At 36.2% G+C, this 15,025-nt stretch overlaps 1 pseudogene; it reads right to left on the bottom strand.

Annotated features, from left to right (window-relative positions):
- Nucleotides 1-9,749: 9,749 nt before the first annotated feature.
- LOC100926214 lies at nucleotides 9,750-10,404 on the bottom strand (annotated as a pseudogene).
- Nucleotides 10,405-15,025: the final 4,621 nt, after the last annotated feature.

The following is a 15,025-nucleotide window of genomic DNA, read 5'->3' as shown; positions in this document are numbered from 1 at the left end:
ATCCCAAAAGCTGGGGACTTTGGTTTTGTCAAACAGTAGATTATTATAGTTATTGACTATTTTGTCCTATGAACCTAACCTGTTCCACTGTCAACTAGTCTATTTCTTAGCCAATACTAAATGATTTTGGTGACCGCTGCTTTATAATATAAAGCATATATATATAAATATAATATAAATATATATATTATATAATATATATATATTATATATTAATATAATATATAATATATATATATATATATATTATATTATATATATATATAATATATAATATAATAATAATATAAATAAATATATATATATTTATATTTTATTTATATATATATATATTTATTTTATATATATATTTATTATATATATATTATATATATATATATATATATATATATATATATATATATATTATATATATAAATATATATAAATATATATATTTAATTATATATATATATAATATATATAATATAATAATAATATAAATAAATATATATATTATAAATATAAAGCATATATATAATATAAATAGATCTGGTACAGCTAGGCCACGTTATTTGATTTTTTTTTTCATTAGTTCCTTGAAAGTCTTGACCTTTTACTCTTCCAGATGAATTTTGTTGTTATTTTTTCTAGGTCATTAAAATAATTTTTGGGGAGTCTGATTGGTATAGTGCTAAATAAATAGATTAATTTAGGTAGTATTGTCATGAAAATCCCCTTCTTTATGGAACATGATGTCAAGTAATGATGAAGTGTAAATAAATAGAAAAGATGGAACTCCCAGTAAATGACCTCTATTTTCTCAATAAAGGATGAAGTAGAGTTCTTGCAATAATAATAATAACTAACATTACATAATTTTACTATATTCTAAACACTGTGCTAACTGCTTTTCAAATATACTTCATTTGATTCTTGCAAAAATTCTGTAAAAAAGTGCTAGAAGAGAAAACTGAGGCAAAATGTCTTGCTGAAGGATAGTCAGTAAGTATCTGAGGTCAGATTTGAACTTAAATTTTCTTTTTTTTTTTTTTTCTTTTTTTTGAACTCTCATGTTCTTAACTCCAGGCCCAGCACTCCATTCACTCCACTACTTGTTGCCCTTAGAGATAGGAAAAGCTTAGAGACAAGTTACTGTAAAAAACTAAAGAAGGCAAAAAAAAAAAAAAAAAGGCTTGGGGTAATATAATAATAATAATAATAATAATAATAATAATGGGGTAATGATAACCACTTAAGAAGAGTAAAAAGATGGCTTAGATGCCATGAGAGCCCAGCTGAGATTAAATAAAAGCTTGTAGTAGACTCAGCAAGATCAGCATGACAGGGCAGAAGGAGGCGGCAGATTATAGAAGCAATCTATGAAGCAATGGAAGGTTAAGGTTTGGCAAAGCATGAGCACTGATATAAGAGGGCAAGATATTTGAGAGTGCAGGGAAGTGTAAATTGAATTGGTTAATGAGAGGGTTGAGATTGAGAATAGGTTGAAGACAAAACACACACATAAACTAGAACTGGAAGTCACAGGGAGAGCCAAGAATGGCTTAGGAGGAATACGGCACAAGAAGGAATAGAATGGTGAAAAATTACAATCAGAATTATTTCAAAGCTCTTCATCATGTAAGTGGAACCTTTGTAGGTGATGGTAAGGTCAAGGATATCACAATCCTTCTGTGTGGCTGAAGGTGAAGGTCATGGGAATTGAGAACCCTGATTAACTATCAAGCTATTTGAGGAGACCTTGATGTGTACATTGTAGCCCCCAGTATAAAGATAGGGATTGGGTGAAGAGAAAGACTGTAAGCCAGGTACTGAATTCCCAAAGAAAGGAAGGAGAATGAGTTTGGAATTAGTAACTGACTGACACTAGAATATGGATTGGGTCATAATTAAGGAGGTGGTAAGTACCACAATAGGATTTCTGAGTGATAGGGGCAGAGAGAGGGTCTAGAAGTGACAGTAAGGAACAAGCATATAAATGACCTTACTCCTGATCATTCCCATGAGAGAGTACAATCAATATTAAAGAGGATGGATGGGGGTGTAATGTCTTCTGGAAGAACCTTGGCTTGTGAAAATAGAGGAAGCATGAGAAGATAAGATCTAAAGTGAAGGGATATTTTTATTGGCAAATAAATGTCATAAGCGTTAGAGGGGTGCCCTTGGAGTCAGGAAGATCTGAGTCCAAAGCCAGCTCAAATGTTGGTTTTGGGCAAGCTATTTAGTTTTTCCCAGCCTCAATTCCCTCATATGTAAAACAGGAGGAGAAATCAGAAGTTGTAAGAACCAAATGAGGTAATACTGGAAAATGTTTTGCAAACTTTAAAGTATTCTATAAATGCTAGCTGTTGTTATTATTGTTGTTATCATTACCGTTAATGATATTGTGGTTCCAGATGACACAGATGGAAAGGGTAAAACAGAACTGACTTATAACTTGTGAGGGGAAGGGCTGAGCTGTCTGAGAGTAAAATAAAGGCATGTAGTAGCAACTGCATTGTATTAGTAGCATGCAAAACTAATTGCATATAGTAGATGGATTTCACTAGCATAATTGGAGATTTTACATCCCCTCTATTAAACTCAAAGACAAGAGTTTGTTAGTGGTAGGATGGGTGTGTATTACTGATGAATAGGGTTCTTACCCTCAGTTTGGTGAATAATAGAGGAAACAGTCAGTTCTATTTTAAGCACTAGAAAAGAAGGAAATTTGTGCTTAGTGGGGTCAACCCTTCCTGTGGCGGAGACCCTGCTGGTAAAAGGTTCTGACCTGGGTCCTTGAAGTAAGGGCCTATGTAGGCTCTGGCCCTGAATGAGGGATGAGCCTGGATGGGCTTCTGGTTCTAGTGGATAGGGATATGGTGTCCAACAGGCTCAGATCCTGGTTTGGATCCAATAGGAAAAGAGTAAGATCCATAAAGTATCTTTTACTGGGTTCAAAGACCCTATCTTCAGCTTGTTGTCAGCAGTGAAATCTTTGCTCCTGATCCTAGCAAGGATCTTCATTACTAAAAGAGGTATTTTTGAATTGGGCTTTGGAAAGATTTAAATGGGCAGAGTAAGTGCATTTTAGTCATGGGAGGGATTACCTGTGGAAATATGTAGAAGTGGGATATGGTAGGACAAAACTGGGGAAATAGTCCAGTTTGACTGGAAAATAGAATTCATATGTTAAGTCAAGCTTGAGAGGTAGGTTATAATGAGACTACAGAATGTCTTAAATGCCAAGCTAAGGAATTTGATTTTTATCCCGAAGCAGCAGCGATTCACTAACAGATTTTGAGAAGGATATTTTAAGCCTCCAATCTAGGTTCTAACTTTATCAAGAAAAAAAAAAAATGATGGTGCAGAAGTATTGTCTTTAAAATAATTCACAAAACTAAATCCACATTTTCCCCTATCAATGAAACCAGAGCCAAAACTCTTTAGCATTCCCCTTGCCCCTGTCTTACACAGCTGACACTGGAGATTAGATTCAAGCTTTAAGCTTGTAAAAGGCCTTTGAGGAAAATCCTTAATGAGGATCTGATCCCTTTAAACTCCAGTCTAATTACTTTTACAGTAACATTTCTATTTTGGATACAGCCCATGGATAAAGTTTCTTTTATACAGTCTATGCAAAGCTTGTCTCCTCCACCCCCCCACCCTCATCCCAAACTTCAGACAAAAAGAAAACCAAGCATGGGGCCTGAACCAACAGAATCCAATGAAAAAGCAAATGAATCTCTCCCATGTGAACAGTTGGCTTGATTTCAAAGGCAGCCGACCAGGAGCTGAAAACTTGAATCACAAGTTGACAAGAATTTGGAAGGAGTTCCATCTTCTCCCTGACCTCTGGGCATTGGCTCTCTCAGCTCGCAGGGATCGTGGGCCATCTGAAAGCATGGGTATTTAATCCTGGTTTTCCAAGCGTCCAAAAGAAGTCCCGAGAAAAATTAGAAAAGGCTTTTGAGGCCGTTTGGTGCACACGTACTCATGTCCCCCCAGCCATCCCTCATGCTAAGCAGTTCTGCACATGGAGGTAGTCTGCCAAATTCTATTCATGCTAATTGGATTTGGAGACAGAGCTCCATGGAGGTACTTTACAAATTGACCCCTCACCATAATGTACAGAGACTACTTAACTGGAAAGAATGGTCCGCGGGGAGCAGCACAGCCACTGATTCCCGTTGCCTCATTAGGCACAATGGGGCTCATTCATTTTGCCCTTCCTGCACAGGGTATGTTAGTGACCACTCACCCAGTCACTGTTGGGGGTCTGCAGAGTGAGGAGAGGCTTTCCCAAAATGCTACAAGCCCTCTCCCCACTGGCTTTCTCCAGGCTTTACACATGCCCACAATCTCTGCACTCAACTCCATTCCACTACAGACCTGGAGCACCATAAAGCACCATGAGGGACAAGTGTCAGTGCATTAATCGTCCAATCTGATCTAGTTCCTATATGAAAGGAAAAGCAAGCAGCACTCCTAAACTGAGCCGTTTCCTAAATTACTGATCAGTGCACCCACTCCAGAGAGTAATAATTCTCATTTTGGATGGGTGCATGCTAGGGTATAGTGAAGGCAGTGAGAGGAATAGTAGGGGAATAGAGAAGAGGGCTAAGCCCCCACTTTTTTCCTAGCATCTTCCCTGCTCCCTCAAGCAGAAGGGGCACATCCCAGCCCTCTTCCATGACTTGAATTCTATCACAACCTACTGGTTGTAAAAGTATCTTCAATATCTATATCTATATCTATCTATAGATCTATATAGGTGTATATATAGATCTATATTTATAGATCTGTCTATAGATCTATAGATATAGATATTTTGAGAAATCAGGGCAGGGCTAAAGGGTTTGGCTTGAGAGTCAGCTGAAACAATCAGCAACCCAGATTTCACAAGTATTTTAATGGGGTGTTGGAATCCTCACCAGAGTTCTACTCAGATGCCTCACAGGGGCTCTCAGGCCCACTCTGCCACTGAGAAAGTCTTCAGAATGGACAGCAACACTAAGTCTGTCCTCTGAGACCCAATGAATTTGCAGTGGTTAATCACCAAAGGGATGGTCACCAGGTGGAGATCCTTTTTCTGTCTTTAGTGGTCATAAAAACAAGGAACTAATATAAGAAGAACTACAATCTCTGTTTATGGAGGGAATCTTTATACAGGCATGTCTCATTTTATTGCATTTTACTGATGTTGCGTTTTTTCCAATGGAACATTTGGGGCAACCCTACATCCAGCCAATCTACTAGCACCATTTTTCCAACAGCATGTGATCACATCTTCTCTGTGTCACATTTTGGTAATTCTTCCACTATTTCAAAATTTTTCATTATTGTTATATCTGTTTTGGTGATCTGTGATGAGGAATCTCTAATGTTACTATTGTAATTGTTTAAAGATATCATAAACTGCACATAAGATGGCAAATTTAATTCATAAATGTATGTGTTCTAACTGTTCCATCAACTGATTGTCCCCCATCTCTTTCCCTCATCTGGAATTCCCTATTCCCTGAGACACAACAATATTGACATTAGTCCAATTAATAACCCTACAATAACCTCTAAGCATTCAAGTGAAGGAAAAGTCAATTTATGTGGGAAACTTTATTGTCTTATTTTAAGAAAATGGCAGTACCCCAACCTTCAATAACAACTTGATTGGTCAGCACCCATCAATACGGAGGTGAGATCCTATACCAGCAAAAAGATTGTAACTTGCTGAAGATATAGCATTGGTTATAATAATATAATAATATATGGTATTATATATAATTATATATATAATTATGGTATTATATATATATAACTATAATACAATATATTATATATAATAATATAATAACAAATGGTTAGCATTTTTCTATCAATGAAGTACAGTGATCCCTCAATATTTGCAATAAATCAAATTTATTGATTGTACAGGATCTGCAGGAATGTGAAAAAAACACAAAAACTCTAGCCCCCTCCAAATCTTTATTTTTTTAATAATTCTGGTTACATTTATTAAACACACAAAACAAGTGAAAAAACACAATCCATTCATTAAAAAGTTGCAGTTCCTATACAAGAGAGATTAGTATCTCACACATTATGCAGAATCTGCAGCAGGTGAAATTGCAGCAATTGCTTCATGAATTTTCTTTTCCCACAAAAGCACAAGATACAAAAATCACTGCTGGAGAAAATTATGTGACTGTCTCTGGATGGTAGAGAGACCAAAAGGAGATATTTCCAAAGAGAATGCATAGCCTATAGTTCCTTAGAACACTGAAACTTTTAACAAAATTTAACTATTTTTAATTTAATTTAAAATTTAAATTGCATGAATTTATAATTTAAAATAAATTTATGTATGTACACTTATGGTAGTAAATGATAAAATAGATTACAATATGTACTACTTATGCATTTATGACTAAGTTTTCTTTAAATACAAGCAGATATTAAAAAATTCCCATTTAATTATTGGTGGTCAACTCTGAATTACCAAAGTCATAAATGTGAAACCCACAGATGTTGAGGGATGACTGTATTTTTGAATTAAAGTCTATATATATATATATATATATATATATATATATATATTTTTTTTTTAAGATATAATACTATTCCACACTTAATAGTCTGCAGTATAGTGTAAATATAACTTTTATTTGCACTGGGAAGCCAAAAAAAAATGTGACTGGTTTTATTAGAGTGGTCTAAATCCATACCTAAGACTCCTCTTGTGTGCATATTGGACCCTTTTGGCAGTTTGGTTAATGCCTGGTGAAAGTTCCTTTCTCAGAATCATGTTTTTAAATGCATAAAATTAAATACATGAGAAATTAAATTAAATACAAAAGAAACAAATATTGAAATACAGTTATCAAAATATTTAAAATAATAAATTCATGGATTGTGGGTTAAGAATTTCAATACAAATTTATTGATGAACTAATGTTTCAGGGTACTAAAATTGAAACAGAGTTTACAAAATGCACAAAAGGTGATTTTCAGAAGAAAAATATATATATACCAGTTGCTGGTGATAAAGTCTAGCTATCAACGGCAGCATAGCAGAGGACAGAAAGCCATCCTTGGAGTAAGGAAGATCTTTCACTCAGCTACCACTTCTTCTGGGGAAATCACTTAACCTATTAGTGTCCCAGGCAGCTGAATATGTTACAGATCACTTGTCCATATGCATTAGAGTAAGTATCCTCATTGAGTATCCCCATAGCAATAGAATCACAAGGATGGTTCTCCCTACCTATCTAGCTCCTACCTACCATCACCCAGCCTTAATCACTAATTGGTCTTTGCCTCTGTTGAACTGAGACCTGTTAAAGACTTTAGCTAAAAAGGTCAAGTCTCCCAATGCATCCAACACCATCTCCACTCTTCCTGATTTGTCTGGCCACTGGACCTAGATGGTTCTGGAGGGGAAAGTGAGGCAGGTGACCTTGCACAGCCCTCCATCACTTAAATCTAATTCACTTATATGTCACAGCATCACCTCCCTGAAGTCATGGTCCCATGGTCCTCCTCAAGAACAAAGGACAAATGTCAATAACCATCCCTGTCCAAACCCACACCCACAAGATTAATAGCTACATCCTTTGCCCTAATAGCAGTTGTCTGAGATAATCAAGCTGTCCTCCTTTCCTGCCAGTTGTATATGACAGCATTTGGTGAGAGCATCCTCCCCTCTGTAAGAAAGAGAAGTCAATATCTTTTTGTATAGGTAGAATCAAGTGAGCGTTAAGAATGAATCCCTGAATGAATCCTCCTATAATCCTTTCAAGGTGTTATTTTATATCTTTCCTTCCCTTGGTCAAATTCCAAATGAAATGAAATAAAATAAAATAAAATTTTAAATGTTAAAAAAATGAATCTTTGAAGGAGTTGCATGAATTTGTATTCACACTATTTTAAGTTATTATTAGATAAAATTTGCATTCCAAGTGTTAATAATGCAATCACTTACAGATTTCATTATTCCCTAAAGAAGAGGGATCTATCTGAATAAGCAATAGGTATGTATATTTTGTGTGAAGAAGAGTTTGAGGTATTAACCAAATTAGAGAGATATCTATAGATAATGGGGGACCTGGAAGGAGCAAGTCATTGAAAACAAATATTGGGGAGGAGGGTTGTTTGGGGTTTTTTTTTTAAAACCTGGGATATCCTCTAATCTATTCCCCTCAATTGGAAGGGGAAGAAATTGAGGTCTAGGGATTTTAGATAACTTGTCCAAAGTCATCTCAGTAGTAAGCATTAGAGGTGGAACTTGAACCCCGGTCCTCGATCTCAAAGGCCAGTGTTCTGCCCACTGTACCACATATTCTCTGTCATTTGGTTAAGCCTTGGCATTGGCTATTTTTCCACCTTACTTTCTCTTCTTGGAATCCCTTGTATAAGTGACATCTTCTTCATCAAGTCTTTCTTGATCCTGCAGCAACCAGTACATTTTCCTCTCCAAAATAAATTTTTTTGCCTTTATTTTGTATATAAGATATCCCAAAAGTTTTAGTTCAGGTTTAAGTTTTAATGTGTGCATGTCATCTCCCCCAGTAGAAAGTAAGCTTCTTAAAGGCAGGTCCCATTTCATTTTACTCTTTATATTCCTGGCACTTTGCATAGTTTCTAGCAAATCAGTGCTTAATAAATACTTGTTGATGATCAACTGTTTGAGTAATCACTTTACAAATAATTTGTCATTACTCCCTTAAATTCCACTTCTACGTTTTAATTGCCTTCTCTAAATTTAATAAGCTTGCTCTCCATCTCTTGAATCTTTTCAAGATTCATGAGGTATTGAATCCTTAGGCCCAATCTACTTCTATTTGAGTCTGGCATTTTTCAGCTTTTAAGCTATGGGGCAGTGACATCAGCCTGAATGGTCATTGTCACATATTTGGAGAAAAGATACAATAGTTGTTTTTGCCTCTCTTGTAAGTTCTACTTTTTCTAAATAAATCCAATGTGTTTCTGTTCAATTTAGCTCAATTCACATTAATTAAATGTTTTTACAAACATGGTATTATTTCAGGCTCTGAGGAAACAAAAAAAGTGACATAATCCTTGCACTTAAGGAGGTTGTATTGTGCCACAGTTTCCCTAAATTGTTCTGCCTCAGTTTCCCTCTTGTTCTGCCTTAGTTCCTTGAATTGTTCTGTCTCAATCCCCCTAGCTGCAACTGCCCTTTTCTGCTCATTAGAACTGAGATAATTAGGGTTATAGAGATCTGACATTCCAAAAGATAAAACTCCAGATGTCCTATCTCAGATACCTAATTGGCATCCTCTATATCTCTAAGTTTCAGACTTCTCTACTTGGACACCTCTAGACAGGCTCTAGTTGGATACCTCTTAAGTTCTCCCAATTTGTAAGAATTTATGGTCCTACCCCCAAGCTGTCAGAACTGATTGATAGTGCCTTCTGGAGATTCTCCCTCTCTCAGTGTTCTGACTCCATCCCTTCCTTTGTCTACCTGAGCTTAGATATATATATATATATATATATATTTCATGGGAACCTCACATTGGCTGCTGGATTCTTTGAGATGAAAGTCTGATTCAGCCCTAAGATCAAAAATGGATCCTTTTGATCCCAGAAAAATCTCTCCCTCTCAGAAATCCAAATAAAATATTTAAAACTTTCTAATCTCTATTTTGCCTCAGTTTCTCTGGCATTACAGTTGCACTTTAAAGGATGGGGGATAGAACATGGAAACAAATAATTGCCAAATACACAGGAGAGACCCTGACAAAGCACTCTAGGAAAATGTTAAGTGGAAGAGAATACTTCCAAATAGGAGTGTATAATGTGGTGAACCAGGAAGGCTTTATAGAAGAGGTAAACCCCTAAGATTGACCTTGAAAGAAAAGAAGAATTTTATTCATTTGTTCATTCATAATCCAACAATCTTCACAGACAACAGCCATGGTGATCACCTTTCTGCCAGTAGAGTCAGAGGAGATTGGAATGACATCCTCAGAATGCCCTGTCCACTCCAGAATGTGCTCTCAGGGCTCACTGTGAGTTGGGACCAGATTTTTTAGCCCTTTTCCCCTGTGGTCCAAAGTGCCCTGCTGTGAAGGACAGTGATGTCTATTTCTTTACATATCTTGGCAATGTCCTGAGCACCCAACATAACAGCATAAGGAAGAGATTCACCTACGTCGGCCTTGACCTTCATCCCACCTGTCACTCAGCAGATGGTTTCTTCAACAGAGAGATTAGACTCATGGACCAGAGTGTCACTGAAGGAAGCAAAGAAATGGCAGATATTCTCTCCCTTTGTAACCTGAGACCAAGACTGATGACCTGTCCCTCCTTCTTTCCCATCCCCTTGCAAGGTGCCATTTCTGCTACTCTGCTTGGGCTGCCAACACCAAAAAGAGAATTTTAGCAGATGAAGATACTGAGAGAATATAGTGGGAGATAATGTGAACAAATGCACAGAGGCTGGAGGCTGAAAGACAAAGTCAAAGAAGAATGAAAAAGTATCATCTGGCAAGACCAGAGAATTCACAAAGAGAACAATTATAAAAGAACCCTGAAAATGTAGATAGATGCAAGACTGTGGGTGGTCAGCCTTCTTTCAATACCAAGCAAGAGGGGTCTGAAAGGTTTTCTGAGTCATATAGTTAGATCTGCGCTTTAGAAAGAGTTTCAGAAGACATGTAAAGGGCAATTTACAGCTCTCCTTGAAATACATTCAATTTGTAGTACAAGATGATTTCTAGGTCCTCTGCCACTATAAATGTGTAAAACATTCATATCATCCTAACTGTCATCAGCATCAAAAAGTATTTATTAAGATAGATGTGGGGAAAGTGGAGAAAGACTATTAAGAACATAAAAAATGTAAAAGATATGGAAAGTAGGAGCTGTGAAGAAATTTTAAAGAGCCAGAAAAGTGAAGGAAGAAATTAGACTGTCTTCAAGAACACAGACGTTATTTTTTTTTTTAAAGGATGGTTATCAGTTCTCCATTAATATGAAAGGAAATAAGCTTAAATTATAGTAAGAGATGTAGGTGATCACCATCAGGAAAACCAAGATAATGGTGATTAAATTCTTGAATGGAAGAGGTCATTAAGGGAGATTGAACAATATTCACGCCTGGAGATTGAATCAGCTCTGCTGATCTGAAATAACGGACACCCCAGTGAGTCTTCTGGGTTGCTTTAACATAGTAATTCCTGAAATTGTAGGTGCTGGGCTCGAATATCTCTTGTGAGATTTTAAAATTTGAAAATCTTATAGATCAAAGCTTCTTAAATTTTGGTTTGTGACCCAATATGAGATCTCTTAACTGAAAGTAGAAGTCATGAAATTATTTATTATCAGGGAAGATTTGATTTGTATACTTCTTTTATATACCTATATACCTTAAGTCACATAAAAATTTCTCAAGCAAAAAGAGGTTGCTAGTGAAAAAAAAAGTTTTTAAATCCTATCATAGACAATGATAGAGGTTCTCAAAATAAGGTCCAAGGACTGTAAGGGGTCCCCAGACCCTTTCAAGAGTTCTTAAGGTCAAAAATATTTTCATAATGATACTAAAACATTTTAATTCCAATATAGTAAATAGCTTTAATATAACCCATATATACACAAAAGCTTTTTTGGGGGGAGGACCTCAATAATTTTTAGGAGTATAAAGGATATCTGAGACTGAAAAGTTTGAGAACTGTTAGACTATGAAATGTTGCAATTAGGTTTGCAGAACTAAGAAACTACTTTTCCCCCCTTTTACGTCAAATGAAGTATTTCAATAAAAGGCATTTGCTCATTGTTCCAAATAGAATTCTGCTGTTTGTTTTCTACCATTATTCACTTTACTAGTTCTTAGCTCTTCTGGAGCTGCATATTAATAGAATAGCAACCAAAACAAAGCTTTTAAAAATACAGTTGGAGACATTTGTTCCAAATGAAATTCATAGCAAATAAAATTACAGTCTATAATATTGTAATCATAAGATTTAAGGGAATTTCTTTAACTTAAATATACTTTAGATTTATGCCAGCTTATGAAAATAGTGTGGAATTTAAATGTAGAAAAAACTAAGAGTATTAATTGACATATATGTCATTTTAAATAGCTCCAAAAGCATTTTACCTATATTATCTCACTTAAGTCTTACAATGACCCCTTCAGCTAAACATTATTGGTATTATTGTCCCAATTTACAAATGAGGGAACTGAGACTAGAAAGATTAAGTTACTATCTCATTACCACACAGCCAATAAATAAATATTGCAGAGGTTTTAAACCACACATTCCTGACTCCAGGCTCAGAATTCTAGCCACTATATATCACATAGCCCTCAATTCAACAAGTATTTATTTAGTACTTTTATGCTGAAGAGACTGTGCTAGGATACTAGGCAAACAAAGACAAAAATTAAAATAATCTCTGCTTGTCAGGGAGTTCTTCCTTCATGTCTCAACTCTTTGCCTTTGCAACAATGGTCCTCTATCCTTGGAAAGCATTCCCTCCTCACATTTGTCAATGAGTCCCTTGCTTCCTTCAAGACTTGAAGCTCAAGTATATCCTTGATGTGAATTCTTTCCTGATCTCCCCAGATCCTCCCCACAATTTTTTTATTCTTTTGTTTATTTTTGTAGATGGCCCATATAGTCCGATTCTCATTGCTGAGTGAGGTTCGCTAGAACAATTCCAGCTACATATCCTAGGATTTTAGGGGTTCTCTCCAGGGATCTGGAGGATGTTTCTACTACAATAGTTCCTGAACCCCCACTGATGTACATCATGCCATAATTATTGGCTGAATATTAATTAATTAATATAGACACTAGGAGAGAGTGGGCTCAAGCTTAGAAAGCACATATGGCAAAGGAATGACTTACATCTGCTTCTAGTGTTATGCCACAGTTCTCAGTTTCCCTAATTATCCTGACCCAGTCCTGACTCAGTTTCCCTTCTTCTCAGTTCTGCAAAACCACCTCTCCCTCTTTATCAGAATATTTGATAAGGATAAAAGATCTTATGTTTTAGAATATCAGAATGCCTCTCCCCATCCCAAGCTATTAGAATATCAGATAACATCTTATCAAGATGCCTCCCCACATCTCTGGTGGCTTACCCCACCCTGGCAGAGTCTGGTTCCTACTCTCAGCACCCTGATTCTGCCCCTGCCTCTACCCCCTGAGTCTGAGCCACATGTATATAGGTCATTGAGAACTCTCATTGTTTGCTGCATTCTTGGAGACGATAGTCTCAATCAGCCCTGGGACCAAACTATGGATCCATTGGGTCCCAGTAAATCTCTCCCTTTAAATAAATTATTAAATATTCTCTAATCTCTATCTTGCCTCAGTTTCTCCGGCATTACACTAGGAAATATCATTTCTTTTGTTAAGAGTTGTCCAAATATTTCTCCCAGGTAAACCTTAAACTCTAAAAATGAAAGCTATTATTAATTTTTGTCTTTTTTTCTTTTCTTTTTTATTCTTCATTTCCTCTTCCTTATTTCTTCTTTCTCTTCTTTCTCTTCTTCCCCTTATTAACATAATAATTATTATTGTTATAATGGAAAGATTTAGTCTAAGCAAGGTAGGCAAAAACAGAGGCGAGACCAGTCCAGAAAAAATAAATGAAAACTAGTAGAGAAACTAGTTGGCATAATTGAGAAAGTGCCTGACCTGAAGTCACAAGGACCTACTTTCATATACTGCTTCAGACACTTATAAGCTATTTAACCCAGAATCATTCACTTGAACTCTTTTTGCCTCCATTTTCTCATCATAAAATAGGGAGAATAATAGCACCTAATTCTCAAGGATCAAATGGGAGAATATTTGTAGGTCACTTTGAAAACCTTAAAGCACTCCATAAATATTAGATATTACTATTGTTGTTAAGAAATGTAGGATTGTGGTTTACTGAGTTAATATGACAGAATATCAGATTTAAGAGCTAGAAGGGACTTTAATTGTCATGTAGTTCAACTCCTTTGTTTTACAAATGAGAAAACTTGGCTTTTCCTGGGCTACACAAAAGCAGAAGCAGTAACATACTGCCACCACATTGCCTAGGGTAAACTTTCAATGGGGAGGAAAGGAAAAAGGAAAAGTTTTTTTTTTTTCCCCCTGGGGGAAGCTTAGGGGGGAGGAAAATTGAAGGAAAGAAATGCTTTTTAATTTTCATATATATATATATATATATATATGTATATATATATATTAAACTGGAAAGTGATGATAAGGATTCTGGGCAGGGGGATGGGGTAGGGGGAAGGGGAGAGAGGAAATGAGTCATCAAGACCATTTGGAGTCATATTGTCATAAAGTACAGGAATTCTGAATCCAGTACTGCTACATGCAAAACACCTGGTCAGCTTTTCCTCACTCCTTTATTGACCAGAAGAATACTACAATAATGAATAATCACTGCGGTACTTAAGAAGGGCCTTTGAGAAACTGGTATTGACTTAATGAATAAGAATAGGCAGGCTCTGAGAGGAAGATCCAGCCTGGGCAGAAATTAGCCTTCCCAGAGAGAGAGGAGGTAAAGAACCCAGGCTGGGGGTGGGGGGGGGGGGGGTGGTACACCTCCATCAAAAAGGACCAAGCTGAAAAAGGAACAATTCAAAAAACCAAAAAGGATAATTAACACTTTGTGCCATGGAATTATATTAACCACTCTCATATATTTAGTGTTTTTCTAACTCTGAAGCATTTTATTTACAATAGCCCCGTTAAGGAAATAACACCATGACAGTCATCCCCATTTTAAAGAGGAGGGAAATGAAGCTCAGAGAGATTGGGATTTTTCCATGCCCTCTCACATTTGGGCAACATGGTAGAGTGGCAGAGTTCTGGATAAGGAATTAGGAAAAATCGGAGTTCAAGTGCCACCTCTGTTCCTATCTATGTGACCCTAGGGTATCCACAAGGTAATTTTCTAAGACTATAAGATGCTTAGTTTCCATCTATATCATAAGTCCAGTGCCCAGCCCTAATTTACCTTATATCTAGTTTATGCATCGCAACAAATGCACATGTTGTCCTTCATC

This window comes from Sarcophilus harrisii, chromosome 3 (assembly GCF_902635505.1).
Source record: "Sarcophilus harrisii chromosome 3, mSarHar1.11, whole genome shotgun sequence".
In the NCBI taxonomy this organism is placed as follows: Eukaryota; Metazoa; Chordata; class Mammalia; order Dasyuromorphia; family Dasyuridae; genus Sarcophilus; species Sarcophilus harrisii.
This window is presented reverse-complemented; position numbering and strand designations above follow the sequence as displayed.